We start from the raw sequence: 23,654 nt of genomic DNA on the forward strand, positions 1-23,654 counted from the left end.
ACGCCCATAACAGCAAGGAATTATTCAACATCGTCAAAGAGTTTACCAACCCCACTGCCAACTCCAACGACATCACTCCCTCTCAAAGCCTTAGGACTCCCTAGCTTCGTTCTTCCATGACAAAATCGCAGACATCCACAACAGCTTCGACAATCAACCCGGAGATCAACCCACCCAACCTTCTGTCGTACCTTCACCCCCTTTGAACATCCTTAACGAATGGAACCCAATCTCCACTGAGGACACCATCCGCCTGATGAACTCCATCCACTCGGGTTCCCCCACAGACCCATGCCCTCACCACATCTTTAACAAAGCAGATTCCATCATAGCACCACACCTCCGAGACATCATCAATTGCTCCCTAAACTCTGCCACCTTCCCAGAAAGCTGGAAACACGCCAAACTCAGCGCCCTTCTGAAAAAACCCACAGCTGACCCCACCGAACTCAAAAACTACCGCCCCATCTCGCTCCTTCCATTCCCGGCCAAAGTCATCGAGAAAGCTATCAACAAACAACTTACCACCTTCCTCGAAACCAACAAATCCCTTGACTCCTCACAGTCCGGCTTCTGAGCAAAACACAGCACTGAGACCGCACTCATCGCAGCAACAGACGACATTCGTACTCTACTAGACAATGGAGACACAGTCGCCCTCATCCTCCTCGAACTTTCCGCAGCCTTCGACACAGTCTGTCATAGCACCCTGATACAACGCCTCAAAAACATCGGAATCCAGGGAAAAGCACTGGATTGGATCACCTCGTTCCTCACCGGAAGAACACAGAGAGTCCGCCTCCCACCATTCAAGTCAGAGGCCACTGAACTCATTTGCGGCGTGCCACAAGGATCCTCGCTCAGTCCCACCCTCTTCAACGTATACATGAGCCCCCTCGCTGCCATCGCACGCCAACACAACCTCAACATCATCTCCTACGCTGATGACACTCAACTTATCCTCTCACTCACCAAAGACCCTAACCCCGCCAAAAACAACCTACATGAAGGAATGAAAGAAGTAGCCGAGTGGATGAAGCACAGCCGTCTGAAACTGAATTCCGACAAAACAGAAGTCCTTATCTTAGGTACCTCCCCCTCTGCCTGGGATGACTCTTGGTGGCCAGAGTCCCTTGGAAATGCACCCATCCCGACAGACCACGCACGGAACTTGGGCGTCATTCTGGACTCCTCACTCTCGATGACCAGACAAGTCAACGCCATTTCCTCATCTTGCTTCAACATCCTTCGCATGCTCAAAAAAACATTTTGCTGGATCCCCACCGAAACTAAAAAAACGGTCACCCACGCACTGGTCACAAGCCGCCTGGACTACGGAAACACCCTTTATGCCGGTACCACCGCAAAACTTCAGAAAAAACTCCAACGCATCCAGAACGCATCAGCCAGACTCATACTAGACATCCCGCGTAACGACCACATTTCTGATCACCTGAAAAACCTCCACTGGCTCCCCGTCAATAAGAGGATAACATTCCGCCTCCTAACCCACGCACACAAAGCACTTTACGAACTTGGACCCGAATGCCTCAACACACGACTTTCCTTCTACACCCCCTCCCGCCAGCTACGCTCCTCCAACCATGCCCTCGCTGCTGTACCTCATATCAACAAAACCACCATGGGAGGAAGATCCTTCTCCTACCTGGCGGCTACAACCTGGAACTCACTTCCCATTCACCTTCGCCTCACTCAGAACCACCTAGCATTCAGAAAGCAACTTAAAACCTGGATATTCGACAAGTAATCCCCCACCCTTCTCCTAGCGCCTTGAGACCCTCTGGGTATGTAGCGCGCTTTATAAAATTAATGAATTGAATTAGTTCAACAAAGGCACAGCCAACAAGGTGGGGTGGGGGCAGTTATGGCTTTAAGTTCTTGTTTAAAAACAATCACTTTTAATGACTACTTCTTTGCACAGTGCTACAATGTGACATTTTAATGTCAAATCTTCCACATGTTAAATAAAAACAGGGGGACATTCATCATTATGTGATGCGCAGAAAGCAACCTTGATATTCTGCACTGTGTGATAGAAAAAGGGCAGGAATGTGCCGTAGTTATCACAATATTGCACATTCCTGTCTTTTCCCAGCGCTGGCACAAAATGTGCTACCTAGAGCCAATGCTGGCATTCTTACACCATGGTGAAAGGGTGCCTGCGTTGTAAGCCGGATTGTTTTCGTGCAGGAATCCGCACCTTCCTGCACGAAAACAATGCACAGTGAAAATTTCCTCCTTCTATGTGTGCTTCAGAATGCAACACACATAGAAAGAGGAAAGAACCAGAAGAAATACTACTCATGGAAAATCTGGGAATGCACCAAAATCCATGGGTGTTGCATAGGAAAACCCAAGGACCACCCATGGAACACCTCCCTGGTGCAGAATAACACAACGCAGCAATTTGTGCTGCGTTCTGTTGCTCCAGATTTACCAAGTCACTCAAGGCCACGCAATTTGGGCTTGCATAGCTTGATAAATTGCACTTAAGGTTTGCGTCATGCATGCACCCAGTTGAGAGGTGCAAAAGTGACGCAACACTTCAATAAATATGTGCCACACTATTTTGAGTTTTTGAAGGTGCTTTATATTTTATGTGATGTTTGTTGCACTTTTTATATGGCAGACATTTTTAGGGTTATGTTCATGCACAGGCTCTGAGAGCCAAGCAAGACCCTTGGTTCAGCTCTGAATCGGCACACACTGTTAATTTGGTAGGACTCTATATAAAGCACAATTGACTTTCTGATTTATGCAACAAGACACAGCAAAGCCTTTTTCTGTCATATAGATGTTTTTGAAAAAGCTTTTTGACTAAGGTGCAGTTAAGCACTGGCTTCTGACTCATGATTGCGTAGTGCGTGGAGTAAAGCACAAGGGCCATGTGTATCATCAACCTGATTTGCGATTCCCAAAAAGCGATTTTTAAGAAATCGCTATTTGAGAATTGCAAATAGGTATGTATGTACAAAATCGCATTTTTTTGCGATTTCTTAAAATTCCCTAATTGCAATTCGCAAATTGCGAATCGCAATTAAGGAATTCTTTCTCATTCATTTCTATTTGCCAGGAGGCCCAGGCCCATAGGAATGAATTGGAAGTTATTCTCAATTTGCGATTCGCAATTTGCAAATCACAAATTGAGAATAATTTCAAGGGTGCAGGGGTGTCCAAAGAACACCCTGTTGCACCCCATAAATATGCATGGGTGAACATGTGGCCGACATACATGCCCTAAGGGCATGTATGTGCGTCACATGGCACTTTGAAAAATGCAAAAATTTGCATTTTTCAAGGAATTCGCAACTTACCACCAACTAGAAGTTGGTGGAAATTTGCGATTCCTTAAATGTAATTGCAAAATAAGGAATCACAAATTTTGCGATTCCTTGTTTTGCACCACATTTTGCTTAATACATACCATTTAGCAAATTCGCATTCGCAAAGGCCGAAATTCTGTGAATTTCGGCCTTTGCGAATGCGAATTTGCTTGATACATATGGCCCTTGGTCACAGAATTGCAGCGCCCAGTGATTAATTTGAGAAGGTGGTTGGTGGTGGGGGCTGCCAGCACATATTTTTGATGACATGCACTTATTGTACCACACCAGCTATTCCAGAGAGCAAAAGAGGAAAAACCCAGAGGTTCAGATTTACTAAGGGCTTGCACCTGCCCTTACATGATGCAAGGCGAAGCTAGGCAACACAAGCCCTTAACTGGGATTTACAATGCCACACAAATCCATCTGGCATGGCTCTGCATGGTTTAGTCAATCCAATGTAATGCAAGGCAGAGCCTTGAACTACCTTGCGACAAGTAGGTGTTCTTTGGGTGGAGTGTGGGCTCTCCCATGAATCACTCATGGATTTTAGCACATTCCCAGATTTATAAAGTGTTACAAACCTGGGAATGTGTCAACATGGTGTGCCCCCTTGCATTTGTGGAGGACGGTGCCTCCTCCTGCACAAAAATAATCCTTCTGTTAACACAGGCAACCTTGCATGATGGTGCAAGGTGCCTCAGTTGGCCCTAAGCAGCACACAGTACACCAGAGCAAGGAGGTAACAAAAATGCACTATACCTTTGCAAATATGGCACATTTCTGAAATATCCCCCACAGTTCGGAAAAACTGAGGCAGACGAAGGCAGAAAAACTGTCACAAAGGGCGAAAGCAGGAATGTGTAAGGGTCAGATAAGGGTCAGATAAAGGTACACAGGGTAGTGAATTAAAGAAGCCGATACTTAAGTGCACTGTTTGCGGACTTCTGGGCAGAGCTTTGGCACTCTTTCATTTACAAATTAAGCACTGACAGCATCCCTTCTTCCTGTCACTTATTCACCTGACCCAAATTCGGGTGTCTGATCAGTCGTTCTGGAGTTAGGCATCCCTGGAAAATGCCACAAGGGGAGGGTTCACCTTGGAGACAAACTGATGAAGGGGTCTAAAGAGCATGAGGTGCAGTGAACCTAGCTCATTTCCTACCCAATTTTAACAGACACCAGTTTTTTTAGCAGCAACCTCAGTTATGAGAGCTGGATAATAGAATCATCCTATGCTGGTTATGATACAATTCAGCAGTTGTGAGCATCATAAAACATTGAATTTTACTATGAATTTGTCATCACAAGACCAAATCAATCCATGCCATTCACACTTCCATCCTAAAATAAATATTTAGGGCCTCATTTATGAGGTTTTGCTGTAGGGCAGTGCTGCTGGCCTTCCTGGGCTGCCCTACTACAAAAGAAAAGGGCAAGAATGTGCTGTATCTATCAGATACAGCACATTCCTGTGCTTTTCCCTTGTGCCGGAGCCCAATGGGCTTCCATGAGCCAACGTAGGCACCTTTGCACCATGGTGCAACGGTGCCTGCATTGCAGGGATGATTTCTTTTGTGTAGGAAGGGAAGCCTTCCTGCTCAAAAACAATCACAACAGGTTTTTTCCTCTTTCTATGTGTGCTGCACTGCAGCACACATAGGAAAAGGAATACCGAGGAGAAATAAAGATATTTCTCCTCATTGTGCCTCCCTTACACCTCCCTTGGTGAAGCGTACGTTTTTGGTGCTGCCTCAAAGTTACAATTTCTCTTAAATCTGGGGCAGTGTCAAAAAGACATGGATGTTGCTAGGAAAACCCCCAGCAACACCCCTTTAACGCAGGAAACTGCGTTAAAGGGAAAGATATTTACAAAAAAAGTGGCTTAGTGCTGCCTCGTAAATATGGAGCAGGCTCCTGCGCAATGGCATGTCACAAAAAGTTTTGTTCCAGCAGTGCAAGTGACCTCATAAATGAGGCCCTAAGTGAGACCTACGAAGAAATTACTCCTTTAATTTACTTTGTGTTGCAGAATTTTGGTTCAATGAATCTTGAACCAATGCCTCATTCATGTTTCTCCTTAGGGTTTACCTGGTTGCGACCACAAAAAAGCTCTTCTGTATATACAAATCAAAGCCTCCAATTCTGTAACATATTACCGAACTGTATTTTGGGTTTGCGTCCAAAGCCCCAGTAAGTATTTAGAAAGGGCATGTTTAAGGTGTCCCTTCCACATACCGATTTTCATTAGTATATTGTTTAGACCCTGAATTTCGGTATTAAACATTAATTTATTACCCCCCTATACAAAGGATCATCCCTTTGAAGACTGCAATTCCTAGTGTGTTGCAATTTGCTACCTACTGCATTAATATTCATGGTTTAGGTTGAACAGCAACCCACTAGGAAATATTAGCATATAGATCGGTTCACAAATTATCACACAGGTTGCAAAAATACTGGCACAATATTTTGAGAACACTGCTATGTACATCTGGACCAATATACATAGAAGGGGTGGAGTGGCCATGAGACGATTGTTCATTTTTTCTGATATCTCAGGGGTACCAGATACAGTGGGGCAATTGGTCATTTGGTAGAATGCTCTTATTCTTTGTCCTTGGACCCCTCCTCCCATATGTGAGCTGAGCTGGGTCGATCAGCACTCTAAAGAAATACCAGAACCTAAATAAAAAAACAACTGGGATCTTTCGTCACTGGTGTCCTTGGGATCCCATACTGCAGGCCCCCAATTGGGTACCAAGTACGCATAAAAAAACAATTAATAATTTTCAATCCTGCCAATTCCTTTTCATTTAAAAAGGAAGAGTGTTTTCTTACTCACACTAGTAAACACTATGCACAAACTAAAAAATATGACAGGTGGGAATGGGTATGGTGGCATACCATAAGGAGCCTAAGGACCAACAGAGGGTTACATGCTACATAAAAATCCCATAGATCTGATAATCCCTATATCTAGCATGGGCCACTGTGCTGGATGTGCCTCTAACAGTTTGCACACCAGCAAGCCGAGACCCCTACTTCACTATGTGCCTAAAACAACATGAATAGTGTATTACTCAAAAGTCAGGTCTACAACTGTTAGACCTGCCTTCCTTAGGGTGGTCTTCCACTAAAACTTTGCCAGCTTACCTCCTCTTTTTTGTTGATTCTTTTTGTTGGGCTTAGGACTCTAAGCACTTTACTTCGCCCCTAAACATGATAACATTGATGTACAAACAATTGACATATTTAGTTTACTTGTATGTCCCTTTTAAAGTGGTATATCATATACCCAGGACCTGTACATTAAAAGCTACTAGTGGGCCTGGAGTACTGATTATGCCACTGACACAAGTAGCCTTTAAATACTTTCTCAGCCCCTGCCATTTCAGGGCCTGTGTGTGCAGTTTACTGCCACTCCGACTTGGCATTTGAAACTCTTTTCCAGGCCTTAAACTCCCCTTTTATTACATGTACATCACCATTAAGGTAGGTCGTAGGTAGTCCATGGGGCAGAGTGATGTGTAAGTAAAAGGTAGGACATGTACTTTGAATTGAAAAATAATTGAATTGAAAAATAATTTATAATGCGCAGAACAATAACCCGCAGGTATCAAGGCGCCTAACAGAAGATCAGAGAATGATCAAGAAAGCTTAGGACCCTAGACATAGGCTTGCTTGAAGAGAAGGGTTTTTAAGGCAGTGCGGAAGTTCTGAAGGGACGGGAGAGATCTCAAGTCCAAAGGGAGTTCGTTCCACCATTTAGGAGCAAGGGTGGAGAAGGCTCTGCCTCCCCTCTTGGCTCTTCGTACACGGGGGACTGTCAGAAGCAGTTTACCAGAGGAGCGCAAGTTCCTTCGGGGGACATAATGGAAGATGATGGATCCTATTCCAGTGTCACTCTTTTTAGCAATGGCTCTATAGGTCATACAAAGGACCTTGAACCGGATTCGATATTCCATCGGCAGCCAGTGCAGTGTTTTCCTGGCTGCAGTGGCCGAAGAGCGTCTGGGTAAGTCCAGGACAAATCTAGCTATGGCGTTTTGGACTACCTGTAAGCGCTGCAGCTGACCTTTATTAAGTCCAGCATACAGCGCATTACAATAGTCCAAACGCGAGCCGATAAGAGCAACAGCTATTTGTTTTCTTGCCTGGAGAGAGAGATATTTCCTGACCCTGCGCAGAGTGTGGATCAAGCCCCAACAGGTGGAAACAGTTCTGCTCACCTGGTTGCCTAAGTCAAGGGCGGGATCTATTAACACCCCGAGATTTTTAGCAGAGGATGTGGGGGAAGGGCAAGTTCCAAGGGAGTCAGGCCACCAATTGGCTGATCAGATGTTTTCTTTCCCCCCAAACACCATCACCTCTGTCTTCTCCCCATTCAGTTTCAGAGAGTTCCAGATCATCCATTGACCAACCGCCTCCATGCAGGATCTAAACTTGGAGGCGATTAGGTCATCTGAACGGGGAAGAGAGACGAGGATTTGAGTGTCGTCTGCGTACGAGACTACCTCCATCCCGAATGATCTTATTAATTTGGCTAGTGGGGTAACATAGATATTAAAGAGGGTCGGGCTAAGTGCCGACCCTTGAGGAACCCCACATAGCAAAGGATGGGATGGAGATAGAAACTCCCCAAGCTTGACTCTTTGTTCCCTCCCCGTGAGGAAGGAGGTCAAGAGATCCAGAGCTGCGTTCTTCACCCCCACCTCCCTCAGCCGAGATGTAAGTACTGAGGGGGAGAGGGTGTCGAAAGCCGCAGTTAGATCTAGCAGGACCAGGAGAGAGGTCTGGCCCTCATCTACTGAAGTGCGGATCTTGTCAAGCACGATGGTGAGGGCTGACTCGGTGCTAAATTCTTTTCTGAATCCATGCTGGGAGGAGTCTAAGCATCCCGAACTTTCGACAAAGGCAGCAAGATGCTTGTTAAGATGTGTTTCAAGCATCTTAGCAGGAGCAGGGAGCAGGGAAATAGGCCGGAAGTTTTTTAGGACCCCCGGATCCAAAGAGGCCTTTTTCAGCAGGGGTTTCACTACCGCCTTCTTCCACTCTGCAGGGAAAACGCCATCTCTAATAGCTAGATTTGTTTGATGACCTTCAGTGGGCAGGTATCCAAAGGTGAACCAGACTTAGTCTTGGCTAACAAAAGCTCAAGGTCTTGCAAGTCCAGCGGCGGAAAGGTGTCCAGAGTGCCAGAAGGGGAGAGTTCATTGATGGTCGAACTCGTCTCCACACTGGGTATAGATGCACTAAGGACAACTCTTTGTTCCTCAAGGGCTAGGTGAATGTTCTGTATTTTAGAATGGAAAAAGGAGGCGATCTTATTACAGAGATCCTGCGAAGGGATGACAGGGTCAGGGACTTGCAATCTGACCAGGGAGTCTACAGTTTTAAAAAGTTCATTCGGGGAGGAGAGCGAGGAAGTCGCGGTCACAAAGTATTCTTGTTTGGCCTGCAAAATTTCAGCCTTGTATTTTTTAACAAGAAGTCGATGAGCATCCTTGTTTTTGAAGTCCCAACTAGCGTGCCATAACCTCTCCTTTCTCCTCACTTCTTGCCTAAGAAGCCTAGAAGATTCGGAGTACCAGGGGGCGGACGGTCTCTTTCTAGCGCGGCGTCGGGATTGTTCTGGGGCTTGTTGATTCAGGGCCTCGGTAGTGACCTGTTCGAAGTGAGCGACTGCGGTCTGTACGCTATGTAGGCCAGTGGTAGCAAGGCTTACAGCCCAGGGCACGAAGGAGTTGCTATTGATATTCCTGAAATTTCTAGTGGTCTCCATAATATGATTCCCCAATTTACGGGAGTTCACCCGTTGGTGAATCAGAAGAAAATGGACCGCCAGATGGTCGGACCAGGAAAGATGGATCGTATCCTTGATAATCAAGCGGGGGTCATTGGAAAAGATGCCATCCAGGGTGTGTCCTGCACGGTGAGTGGCTCCGGTGACACGTTGCGTAAGCCCACAAGATTCAAGGGCCTCAGTGAGACAGGAGGTGTCAGAGAGGTCATGCCGCTCTAGATGGTAGTTAAAATCACCCATGATGGAAAAATTATCTTGGCCAAAATGAGGTTCAAGAGATTGAAGAAGATGGTGCGTAAAGTGGGTTCTCGAGCCGGGAGGACGGTAAATTAAGATACCGTTAAAAAAGGGACGTTGCTCTTCCTTTATAGAAAAATAAAGAGCTTGGAAACTATCAGGAAAATCAATCAGGGGTACAGTATGGCATTGAAGGTGATCTTTGTAAAGGATCGCTATCCCCCCTCCAACTCGTCCCTGTCTATCAAGTCTGGCCAGGCAGTAGCCTTCCGGGACAGCCTCTATTAGATCAGGGTCGGAGGAGTCCTTAGCCCAGGTTTCGGTCACAAACACTAGGGTGGGCGTTCTGTCCAGTACCATCTCCTTGAACATAACCTTGTTCTTGATAAGGGAGCGGGCGTTAACCAAGATGCCCTCTACTTCTACTGTACTAGCAGTAGATGTGATAGGGTGTTCAGAGGTAGGGTAGATGGAAACAGGGTTGGGGGGTCCTAGCGAAAGATAGCAGCCACAAGAGAGTGAATTCCTTTGAATTCCATATTAGACTTCTAAGATGTAATTCCTGATTAGAAAGGAGTAGCAGCATCATGTTTTCTATCTTTGGAGTGGTAATGATAACTCTGTGTTACTGTTAAAGTTGGATTTAACATTACTATTTTAGAAATGCCACTTTTAGAAAGTAGGCATTTCTCTGCTCTTACTGCTCTGTGTGTCTGCAGGCTTTCTCTAATACTAATCTGGAGTGGATGACAATTCCACTTGGTGCATTCCCTATATACATCCAAACAAATGGGAACGCTAGTTGTGTCTGTATACGCATCTGCATTCTGATGGATCTGCGTCCAAGGAGAGAGCTGACAAACCTGAATAGGCAATCTCCTGTTCTCACACAAAGGACTGATTATCCCCTACTGATAGTATGGAGCGAGGGTTGAGAAGAAAGGACCTCTGTGAACTTCAAAGATTCTTATTTGAAGTCACCCCTACTTCAAATTCACAACTGGTTATAATTACTGGTTTTCTGGCCCTACCAAGATAGTACACCACTGGACCTGTGAAAAAAACGGTCAGGAAGAAGGGCTGCTATGCTACTAAAAGGACTGCCACTCTTCTGGACTGCTGCTTTGGAAGAACTGCTATTCTGCTCTGATGTGCTGCTTGTTGCCAGTTGCTTGCTATCCTCTACTTTGCTGAGGAAAGGACTGGACCCATCTCACTTGAACCCAGAGTGACTCCAATGGATTACTGGCAGTCTCAGGGACCTCAAAGACTTCCTATGCAACCCTGCAACAGCACCTTGACTTTGCCATCTGTGATACCTGCCAAGCCAAGGGTTGTACCCCAGACCTAATCCTTGGAAGTGACTTTTCTATGCTGACCCAGCAGAACCGACGCATCAATGACTTTACACCAATTGGAACTGATGCATCACCTTTGCAGGACCTCATCAACAATAGTGCCTCAATGGACTGCATTGCTCAACAATGACAGACTCCTTTGCTCAAGGACAATGCATCACCTGCATCGAAAAGGGGTTCGACGACAAGCTTTCATTGGCTGCACGGATCAACAACAACGCATCCCCAACTTCTACGGGATTGACGATGAAGCATCACCTTTTATGTTCCTTGCAGCAGGTACTCAACTTCAAAGCATCTTCCATCCAAGGTATTTTTTCGGCTGTAGATGGTTGAGTTCTGCAGGTGGCCTGACCTCCATCACGGTCAGCCAGAACCTTGGATTTACCGAGTCAATCAAGACCCGATGTCCCTGGTTGGCTCGTTATGACCATCCCATATCGCAACTGCCTTATCTGTCTAAAGTAATGGAGAAATTAGTGAACAGACAAATGACGCAGCATCTTGAAGCCAATGAACTTCTGGATATTTCCCAGGCAGGCTTCAGAACTAATAACAGTACTGAGACAACACTCCTCGCAGTATTGGACAACATCAAATGTGTGGCAGATCAGGGCAAATCTGTTGCACAGATACTATTGGACCTGTCAGCAGCGTTCAATACTGTTTCACACAATCTTTTGCTAAAAACACTATTTACCAATTACATTCCAAAGCTCTACAATGGCTTCACTCATTTCTGACCAGTCGAACACAAACCATAATGTTAATGTTAATGTTAATGTAGTATACTTGTAAGCGGTATGCAATGTGAAGAAGTATAGCTCAGTCTCGGAATGCATGAATACCCTACACTGGCTCCCTATGAGACAGAGGGCCATGTTTCAATTACTGTGTCCTGCACACAAGGTCCTGCATTATTCAACTCAAGAGCTCCAAGAAGAACTGCCGAGCCCTCAAGAGAACCTGGCGCAGAGACCAAACACCGGACAACATGACTGCCCTCAAGCTCGCCACCCGAAAACACCACCAACTCATCCGCGCCACCAAGAAAACTGCATTCAAGGAACGACTGGACAACAATGCACACAACAGCAAAGAACTCTTCAACATCGTCAAAGAGCTCTCCAACCCCAACGCCGGAAACAACGACATCACCCCTTTGCAAGACCTCTGCAACTCCCTCGCCTCCTACTTCCACAACAAGATCGCGGACATACACAACAGCTTCAGCACTCAACCGACGAACTCCATGACCGAACCACCACCCCCCACCACCACCCTCCGCGCCTGGACTCCGATCAGCACCGAAGACACCGTCCGCACGATGAACTCCATCCACTCCGGATCTCCGACCGACCCCTGCCCTCACCACGTCTTCAACAAGGCCGACGCTGTCATTGCACCCCACCTGCGGGACATCATCAACACATCCTTCGACACCGCTTCCTTCCCGGAGAGCTGGAAGCACGCCGAACTCAGCGCTCTACTCAAGAAGCCATCGGCTGACCCCACCGACCTCAAAAACTACCGACCCATCTCGCTGCTCCCGTTTCCTGCAAAAGTCATCGAGAAGACCGTCAACAAGCAGCTGGCCGCCTTCCTCGAGACGAACGGATCCCTCGACCCCTCGCAGTCTGGCTTCCGGGCCAACCACAGCACCGAGACCGCCCTGATCGCAGTCACCGATGACATCCGAGCGCTGCTCGACAACGGAGAAACAGCGGCCCTCATCCTCCTCGACCTCTCCTCGGCCTTTGACACTGTCTGCCATCGTACCCTAGTACAACGCCTCAGCAACATCGGAGTCCAGGAGAAGGCACTGGAGTGGATCATCTCCTTCCTCGCCGGAAGGACACAGAGAGTCCATCTCCCTCCGTTCAGATCTGAAGCCACCGAAGTCATCTGCGGCGTCCCTCAAGGCTCCTTGCTCAGTCCAACCCTCTTCAACATCTACATGAGCCCCCTCGCAGACATCGCACACCAGCACAACCTCAACATCATCTCCTACGCCGACGACACCCAGCTGATCCTCTCCCTTACCAACGACCCCACCACCGCCAGAGCCAACCTTCACGAAGGGACGAAAGAGGTAGCCGAATGGATGAAGAACAGCGGCCTGAAACTGAACTTATCCTGGGATCCTCACCCGACGCTTGGGACAACTCCTGGTGGCCCCCCGCCCTAGGCAGCGCTCCAAACCAACAGACCACGCACGCAACCTGGGCTTCATCCTGGACTCCTCCCTCTCCATGACCAGACAAGTCAACGCCGTCTCCTCGTCGTGCTTCAACATCCTGCGCATGCTACGTAAGATCTTCCGGTGGATCCCCACCGAGACCAGGAAGACAGTCACCCAGGCCCTCGTCACCAGCCGTCTGGACTACGGCAACACCCTCTATGCCGGAACCACCGCCAAACTCCAGAAGAGACTCCAGCGGATCCAGAACGCCTCAGCATGACTCATCCTGGACATCCCCCGCCGCAGCCACATCTCCGGACACCTGAGAGACCTGCACTGGCTCCCGGTCAACAAGAGAATCACCTTCCGTCTCCTCACCCACGCACACAAAGCCCTACACAGCCAAGGCCCAGGATACCTCAACAGCCGCCTCAACTTCTACGCTCCCAAACGCCAGCTTCGATCGACCAGCCACGCCCTCGCCGCCGTCCCCCGCATCCGTAGAACCACCACAGGGGGACGGTCCTTCTCCTACCTCGCCGCCAAGACATGGAACTCCCTCCCCACCCACCTCCGCCTAACCCAGGACCACCTCGCCTTCAGGAAGCAACTCAAGACCTGGTTGTTCGAGCAGTAGCAGATCCCCCTCCCCCAGCGCCTTGAGACCCACTGGGTAAGTAGTGCGCTATATAAATGCGATGATTGATTGATTGATTGATGCCGGACCAAATATCCTACAAGGCAGAGTCAAGTTCTGTCTTCCCAATCGGAATTTCCGATCATGCCATCTGGCCAAGGCAACCACTAAGCCTATTAAAAAGTCTAGACTAGGGGGCCGCTCCTGTTCTTATTTGGCGGCAAAATCTTGGAACAAACTTCCATCTGAACTTCGACTTATCAATTGCCACTTGCTATTCAGGAAAAAGCTGAAAACACACCTATTTCCCAAAGCCTGATAAGTAATAGAAGCCCCCTCACTACTGTATTTTTCACCTGTAAAGGGCTGTCCATCAGCGCTGTGATATCCATTTGGTTGAATGTTGTGCTTTATAAAGTAATTAAATAAAAAGAAATAAATAAGCACTATATTTTGATTTAATGGTTAGAAATTCATAAGTCAGATTCTGCCTATTGAATTTTTGTTGTTTTGGTCTTATTTTTCTCATAAAAATATAAGCAATTCCTCCAACCCTGTGTGTAGTATTTTTGTGGTGTTTTCATTTTAATAATGTGTGTGTGTTGCACAAATACTTTACACGTTGCCTCTTTAGATAGGCCTAATGGCTCTTTGCCAAGCTTTCAGAGGGTGAGCACAGGTTATCTTTTAGTGTGTATCTATCTTACCCTGACTAGAGTGGTGGTTTCTGCTTAGACAAGGTGCACCTCGCTGTCAACCAGAAACCCCATTTCTAACAACAACTTTTGTCAAGAAATCCCTAATGCTAAAATCCAAATTCAAACACAATTCAATCAGTATTCCACACATTTCAAGATGTTATCTAATTTATTTGATTTTAAAGAATACAAAAACATCTGCAGCTTTGGGTGCTTCTGTTTGTAAAAAAAATATATTTTGCTTAGATCTATAAATATTGTGAGCGGTAGTCCTCCAGGGGAGCAGAGCTTTTTACCTCTACTTCTGGGCGAACATCAGGCACCATACCAAACTATAAATAAGGTCCTATGTCTCAAACTTCCTGAGATATACTGAAATACTTTTTCACATTTGATTTATTCATGAGAATAAGTATATTATGTTCTGTTTTTAAATATTTCTGTAGAATTATTTCGAATTGCACAGTGGTGGTTGCCACTGTGTCGTTATAGTAAGAGCAGATTTTCCACTGGAACAACGTTTATTGTTTTGCCTATAACTGTAGTGATTTTTGATCATTCTCCCACCTCAGCTACTTCTTAAAACATTCCAGGTTGATCTGTCAACCAGTGGCAGCGACATGAGGGGTCCCAAAATGCAATTTCTCCTTGGCAATTTCAGAGGTCACTTGCATGAAACACAAGTAGAGCTGCATGCAAATGTGAAGTGATTTTCCTTGTTTGTGTTCAGTAGATCAAAGTTTGAATAGATCAAGATTCTCTTATACTAATGTGATCTGGTAAACCTTAGAGGTTTATTCTCTGTTCATTGGATTTGATAATTCATAGGGGTGCACGAGCATGTCATTTCCCAAAGACACAATATAGTTCACCAGTGCACTTTGTTGATCATATGTCCATTGGGATTTGAATATTAATAGGAGAGTAGGAACATTTAAGTGCCCAAAGAAACAATATTGTTCATCAGTGCACAATTGAGAAGAGAAAATGTATAGTATATCATGCATCAACTATCGTTGAGGCAAGCAATATTATGTCATACTTCGGTTTGGGCTGGACTGTTCCCATAAGGAGCAGGGTCAAGACTGATTTGCATATAACTGGGTCCAAACTGGGGTGGCGTGGTGAGGAAAAGAACAATGGATTAAACCCAGATCTTTATGACTGGGGGTGAATGTTTGCATTTTTTAGCATTCTGTTAATCAATTTTTCCTTTTTTTGTTTGTCACCCTAAGTGGGAAGGGTATCCCCAGACATGGGTCCCGTGCTCACTGCGCCACTGGATTCAAGTTAGTCTGGCTGATGAGGGTGACCCCAAAACTGGTCCCAGGATGCTTGTTTCGGGTCCAAAGAGGACCTGGCTTGGCAGTTTGGGCTGGACAGTTTAATTAAGGAACAGGGGGAAGACTGATTTGCATATCGCTGGGTCAAACTGGGGTAGCGTGGTTAGCAAAAGAATGATGGATTAAACCCATATCTTTGTGACTGGAGATGAATGTTTGCATTGTTCGGCATTCTGTCCATCAGTTGTTACTTTTGCATACTTAAAACCAAGGCCAACCATTTCTTAACTTTGTCTCGTTCAGTCAAGTTATCTGATGCACCTGATTCAGTCTTGGCTATTGAGAGCAGTAGCGGCCGGTAAGTTTAGAGGGAGGGGGGTGGATGGGACACACACACAAGCACACATACACATGCACATTCAGCCATGCATTCACACGTGCACACTGAAACACATCCATTCACAAACATCATTACAAAACATTCATACATACACACACGCACCAAACATTCATTAAAAAAACACACACACAAACCTGCAGCTCTGCCTCGGAAGTCCTAGGAGGCTTGGGACTGCTGCCTTCCCTCATTGGCTGACTGGGATGCGGTCGGTGAAACAGCTGACCCCACCCCACTCTGTGATGAAGTGCCACTGATTGACAATCGACTATGAGTGTTTCAGGGCTTAAAATTGAAGCGCCCAAGTGTGAGTCAATCAGTGACGCTTCCCCTTGACACTGAGGGGAGTGCGTCAGGCACCTTTGCTGAGCTGAGCAGGTCATGCCCACAGGAGCTGTGACTCCCTCAGCCCAGCAAAGTTCAGTTCAGGCAGCCAGGAGCCTGTACATTTAGCGCATGTCTGGCTCCTGGTTTCCTGACCTTGGAAATGTGTCTATCAGGCTAAACAAAGGTCAGCCAAACAGACACTGTTCGTGAGGAGCAAAAGGTTGGGGGGCGTGGGCCCTCTGCCCCAATAGATTGGCCAAGGCCGATTGAGAGGTAATTCTGGAAGTAATTTTCCTCATGTTGTTTCATCTGCAAGATTACAGGGATTTCTTTCAGTCTCGCAGTTTTCTTTTTATCTTCTATTCCAAAGTTTATATTACTTCCCAAAATCATTCCAATAAGTAAAAATAATCAAGCATTTATGCTCGATTAATGGACTGTTAACAACAAATTAGGCAATAGCACTATAACAGATAATTGGAGAAAATTGGTGTACTTTTTATTGTGTTTCTTATTTTCGCAAGCTTGTGCCACGTAAATGTTTATAGCAATACAATTAACCAAATAACAGCACATGCTTGTTAACAAAGGTTTTCCAATATAGGAGTTGTCTATTATTATTAATAAGAAGAATTCCATTTTTGTTTTTTTGGGTAAAATCTTTTGAAGTGTTCCACCATCTGTTTGGAGTCCCCTCCAGATTACACAAAGCTGTGTGAAAATGGCAGAAAATGGCTGCGGGGAAAGAGCTGTGAAACCAATCTCCCGGGCTCGGGGTCACTATACCAGTAAATCCCTACCCAAACCCCCACAGCGACCCCCTCCCCCGCCAACCCACAAAGCGGGACTCACCGTAGTGGAACAGGCCAGACGGCGGCAACGGCGGAGATCGTAGTGCTTGGAGTGTTGTCCCTCGCCGATACCTTTCAGGGCTGCAAGCTGGCCTGGCAGGTCATCCATTGTGAAGGAACCAATCAAGCACTCCTGGACCGGCCTCACGTCGGACTCTTAAGGAAACGCACAAGAATTCCCAGACCAGACGAGTGTCTCCTCCGGGACAAGGACCGCAGGATCAAAACCGGAGTGAATCCTGCACGTCCCTCTGTGAAGGTACGATGACAGCCCTTAAAATGGTCGCCACTGCTTATCCAACGGGCCCCTACAACAATGATTGCTAGGGCTCGCCATGCCCTGGGGCCCCCGGCGATACAGAGCGAGGCCTCCCACTCTTAATAACTGTCCATAGGTGACCTGGGAATACGAAACAGAGCATGCAAGTTCCTCACAGAGCCTCGCTCCTCCATTTGAATTTGCCTGGCCACAAGTGAGCCGATCCCCGACTCCCTGGGATCCGCTTTTAGATAAAGTCTAAAGCCCTAAATACATCTAACGCTGCAAGGGTCATCATGCTAAAAGGGACACATCGATCTTCTGCCCACCATCAAGAAGCCACTAATAACAGCATGCAACTCCTACATGGAGCCCCATTCCCTCAGCCGATTCTGCCCGGCCTCAAGATGGCCGATCCCCAACTCTAGATATTCCGCATTTAGATAAAGATAGAATCTCTAAACTCCTCCAACAGTTGCAAGGATCAGCAAATAAGGAGTTCTCAACGGCCTCTACTCATAGCCAAAGAAGAACCTGAAATTAGTGCCTAAGTCCTAATCGGAGCCCCATTCCTTCACTTAACTTTGCCTGGCCTTAAGATTGCCAATCCATGACTCTTGGGGATCCGTGTATTTTTCAAAAATAGAATCTTCAACAAGAACTAATCGCTGCAAGGGCCACCAAACAAGATAAATGCAACAAACTTCTGCCGACAACTCCAGAAATATCCCCCCTTTATGCAGCCTCCCACTCTACATTATGCAATACAGTTCGCCCGTTCCAATATGGCCACCCTCTTCACCACAGTAATCACTCCCTTACCATGAGATTAAGCTACTCCATGACTCATCCCGATGAGGTGACCCCTCATTAGGGAAACAGATACACATAGTGTATGTTACAGAGTGACCAGCATTTTTCAATGTTAAAAAAAACAGGTCTCCTCAAGATAATAGTAAAAGGACTACACTTGTTATTCTGTCTACACTATTAGCTTCCCCCCAACCTTTCTCCTAAAGCAAGACGAAATTTCAAGAAGAAATTGATTAGACAACACAAATAAACTTTATTTACGGACACATATCATTGACCCTCTAAAGGACAGATTAAGATGGACTTAATCTTTCACAATGAAAGACCAGGAGACTGGAACACTTTCCTCATAACACAACTCTACATCTCCAAAACCACAACTACCTCACATAGCGGCAAACTAACAACCTCCCTCCCTAACCATTCATCAAGGGGTGGGATCACGTCTGTGACCATCTACACTAACCGCACTGTCCTGATTCAGGCAAATAACGAGAACCTAGAGGCTTTCGACTCCCTCTACCCCACACTCTGCTCCGCTCTCCCTCACCTGCCATGATCCTTCCCGACCCAGGACCCACCAACAGATAACCGGCCCCAACAGGAAAAACAAACTATCCCCACCTCGCCCACGCCGCCTCCCCGAGTCACCCCCCCTCTCCAGCACCTCTACAAAGAGTGTTCTCAAACTCTCAAAGGAACGTCAAACTCGACTTCCTAATTTGACCCACCAACCGCAACTCCTTGAACTCGCTTGGTCGTCAACGACCCCTAATCACACTAGTACTCGCCCTGATCTCAGAAGGTCGATCTCGTGCAATGACCCAACTCACCCCCCTCCCAGGGTCCCAAAAGGGGACAACATGTAGCAATAGGAATCTTATCCTAAAAACAACCTACACTGCACAGGATGACCCTCCCCAAGATGCCCTCACCTTGCACACAACACCATGGCACAGCATCTTGCTTAACTAGAAAAACAGCTAGAATCAATTTCCAGGGACTTGAACAAAATCCTCACCAACCTCGACAAGGCCGGAGGCCCCAACAATCCCCTCACAGGGTGCTCTCTCCATCCAACTCCAACCACCACCAGCGCCCCACTAGGCCCGTAGCAACTCCTGTGACATGGGGACAGAGATCCTCAAGAACAGACACAGAGGCCTTGTCACAATAAACCCTAAGAAACATAGCCCGTGTCACTAGGGCTCAGAGTTGCTCATACTCCGACATCGAGCCCTTCTCCTCAAGACCTACTTGGACCGAAGCTGCGATGTCTGGTCATGGGTCTATACTGACATTAATTCTGAAAGGAGAACATTAAGAGCCAAAGAAAGAAGCTGGAGGAAGAACCCTACCTCCACCCTCTGCAAACAACTCAAAACAGCTCGCAGGAAATACAACAATCACATAAAAAAAATCCTTGTTTTTCTGCTCTGCGCTGGACAGTGCAAAAAATAGACCCAACGAGCCATATAGCATCATCAGGCAACAAACCTCCGGGCCTGTGACCTCCTTGAAACAGGCGTCCAAAGACCTCTGTGACAACTTTGCCAACTTCTTTCACAACAAGATTAATAAGATCGAAAACGTACTGGACACCATCAACACTCGACCCACTAAGAGCACCATGCTCGGGGCGGACGATACAGCTCTCTGCCCCTCTTCAAAATCTTGGCTAAGCTTCCGCCACATTCAGGAATCTGAGATGATCACGATGATCTCCACCTTCAAACCCTCGTTTCATGTCCTTGACCCCATTCCTCCCCTACTAACCAAAAAGCTGAAGTGCTCTCTAGCACCGCTTTGATGCGTGATAATAAACAGCTCCATGAAAAATGGAGACGTTCCAGACTACCTTAAGGTAGGACAAGTCACACTCTTGCTGAAAAAACCCTGCCTTGACTTAACAGATTTGAATAACTTTAGACCTGTATCTAACCTTCCCCTTCTGTCCAAAATCCTTGAAAAATGTGTACTCCAACAGCTAACCCACCACCTGGACAACATCAACCTCCTGGACTCTCACCAATCTGGCTTCAGAAAAGGCTGTAGCACACAAATCGCGATCCTCAACATCATCGACGATGTCCACAATTCACTACACTCTGACCAATACTGCCTCCTCATTCTCTTTGACCTATCGGCAACATTCAATACAGTAGACCACAAACTCCTCATTAGGGCTCTCCAAGAAAGAGCCGGTCTTGGTGAGGCGGTCCTCCAATGGTTTTCCTCCTTCTTGCACAATCGCACTCAAAAAATAAAAATAAGAAACCTTTGCTTCTGACACTCACCCTGCCAACAAGAGACTCCCTCAAGGCTCAGTGCTCTCCCCGAAACTATTTAACATCTACATGGAACCTCTCACCAAACAACTCAAAGCAGCCAACATTCGTTTCCATCATTACGCAGACAATACTCAGATATATCTGGGAACCACCTCCCTCAGTGACATTCAAAGACTCAATGACGTACAGAGAGATATCCAACACTGGCTTTCATCGATTCACCTTAAACTAAACCCCGACAAAATTGAGATACTTCTTATCTTGAACAAGCAGGAGAACACTTATATTGCTGAATGGCTGAAGGCTGTTGATGCACTTAACGGGAATCTCACCCTGGCTGACTCGGTCAAATCACTAGGCATCACATTAGACCCAAAACTGAACATGACCAAACACATCAAGAATTCGGCCAAAAGCACTTTCCTTGACCTTAAACTACTGAACAAAATCAAACCTTTCATTCCGCCCAATTGATCTTAAACAGGCCACTCAAACACTGGTGCTGTCAAGACTGAACTATGGGAATGCAGTCCCCTAAGGAATTGCAAAGTCACACCTAGCCTCATCAGAGAACTCTGAATGCGGCAGCCAGAAAGGTCACCGGAATCAAGAAATTCAACCACAATTCCCCTGCACTCAGAGAACTTAAGTGGCTCCCAGTCGAAATGCAGATCAGATTCAGAACAGCCTGCCTCACTCATAAAGCCCAACATACCGGCAAACCCGAATATCTAGTGGCCAAACTCAAAAAAGCCGGTCAGGCCAGGAACCTCAGAAGTTCTAACTCCCTCCTATTCATCCCGCCAAAAACTCAAAAACAAAAAACTGCGGCTCGATCCTTCACGGGACACCCAAAATCTGGAACTCCATTCCCCCTCACATCAGAACCATTCCCTCTTTTGTAAAATTCAAAAGCCAACTCAAAATCCTGTTCCTCAACTGCTCCCTAGGGAGTTGATAGGAGACTAAGAGACTAAGAAACAGATGTCCCATGACTATGAAGCAGACCACTCAACCAGCGTCGTGCAGTATTAACGAGTCATTCTTTTGTCTCGTGTGTTGTGCATCTCTGCAATGTATCTTCTGTAAAGCGCTCCGATACCCTCGGGTCAGGCCAGCGCTATATAAAATTTCTTAAATAAATAAATAAATAACCATTTTTTATTTTTGTGAGATACTTTATTTTGGAACATAATGTTTTGTTGTGGTACCTTCACATTGTGAAATCACCAAAAAGATACCACAATCAAGTTCCTTTTAAGACTTTATTCAAGATTAAAATCACAGCAGAAATAGTTGGCAACAACCAGTGTAGCCCACTTACAACCTACCACTGCCTCTTCAGATTTCCAACCTACAAGTCCCGCCAGTAACTCTTTAACATTGTTTGTTAACTCAATAGGCTACATTTATATGACGAGAACAACCCCTAACACATCCCTCTTTAATACAACAAAACACACAGCCAATATTGAAAGACAATAAAAAAGAGGACTGGTCTAACAACCAAAAAAGTTCCACAATCATAGAAAGGACTGAAAACATGAACACGCCCCAGAAAATGTCCATAGTACTACTAATACTTAAAGTATGACGAAACTAGGTGAGAGTCAGTTTTTTTTCAAATACATTCAAGAGTTCAAGTAATTTATCCATCATAAAGATATCTTTCCCTTCCTTAGACTTTGTCTTGAGGCCCCACGGTTGGATGGAAGAGGCACAACAATCTGATATTCTTTCTTGGATGAAGAACTTGCGTAGCATCAATTAGAACAATGGTAGGTAGCAGCATCCTTAATGTTTCACTTCTGTGTTTACTAGTAGCAGTGTGCCAGCCTGGACTCCTCTTTTCTTCTTCTTTAGCCTACTTTAAAATGGAAAACAGACCAACGAACTTGGATTTGACTTTTTCATCATCATCAACGACTTTATTCAATCACCAATGATCAAAAAAGAACACATACAAGAGGACCACATTTTAAACCATCCAATCCAAATCCATAAATACCATACAAATGAGAAACTTCAAAAGTACAAATTTTATACATGTGGATCTGTTATAATTTTTAAATAGTTATTAGAAATTCCCAAATTCTCTCTTTTGCGAGTTGCCTGTTGTAGGAACTGTATTTACAACACCTTTGGTCTGCGAAATACTATTGGATCACAGTAGCGACATAAAATGCCCTTCTGCAACAAATACCAATAAATTAGTTTAAAACGCAAGTAAAAACTGAATTTAAAGCCAAAAAAAGTAAAATCACAAAAGCAAAAATTAACACAAATTTTAAAAATCATAGTGACACAATCACCAGGGAGTATAGCAGCATACTGTACAAAAAGGTATCCCCCACCAAGCCCTCCCACACAGTTAACCTAGTAATTGCAGGTAATGAATACATTTGAGCACCAAATTTAAGCAGCCATAAGATATCTTAAAACTGCAAAAAACTAGCAACATAGAGCCATTCGTCCTTAAGATCCTGAGAGCCTCCATCTGCTTTCTGATGCCCAAGGTTCTACACAGGGGCAATATGCATCATACCCGACCCTGCGCATCCAGGCATCACTACTCACCTGCCAACACCGGCGGGTGTCACAGAGGGCCCACTACGTGCTGCTGCAAGCTCCAAACCTGAGGCCCCCGACCATGGCAGCCTCCTCAGACCATCATGGCATCCGTGACACAGGCCCGTAGTACTATTTTCTCTTTGACGTACTCCACTGGCCTCACGCTTTTGGAAATGAGTCTTGATTTCTTCATAGCAGAGCTCATGTCACTGTACAGGCCTCATCGCAGTCTCTGGTGCTACTGAGTGTGTGGCTTCAAATTCATGGGCAATCTCTGGTTGAACTTCGGTGGCATCTGAGTCCATGGGCTGGGGGTTTTCATCATCTTTATGTATTCCATATCCAAAGAAGCTCGGCAACTCACCCATGTTCCGCTTACAATGTCAATCTTTGAATGCTTATACCTTACATATGTTATGTTCATGTTTATGTTTATGTTATGCATATGTTTATACAGATTTTTGTCATTCTATTACTGTAAAGCGCTCTGCTACCTCCGGGTCTTGACAGCGCTATAGAAAACTTCCTAAATAAATAAATAAAAATAAAAATAAACTAATACTGACATGGTGTAAAAGAGGAGTCTGTGGCATTCCACTC

The sequence above is a fragment of the Lissotriton vulgaris genome, chromosome 6, assembly GCF_964263255.1.
Source record: "Lissotriton vulgaris chromosome 6, aLisVul1.2, whole genome shotgun sequence".
NCBI lineage: Eukaryota > Metazoa > Chordata > Amphibia > Caudata > Salamandridae > Lissotriton > Lissotriton vulgaris.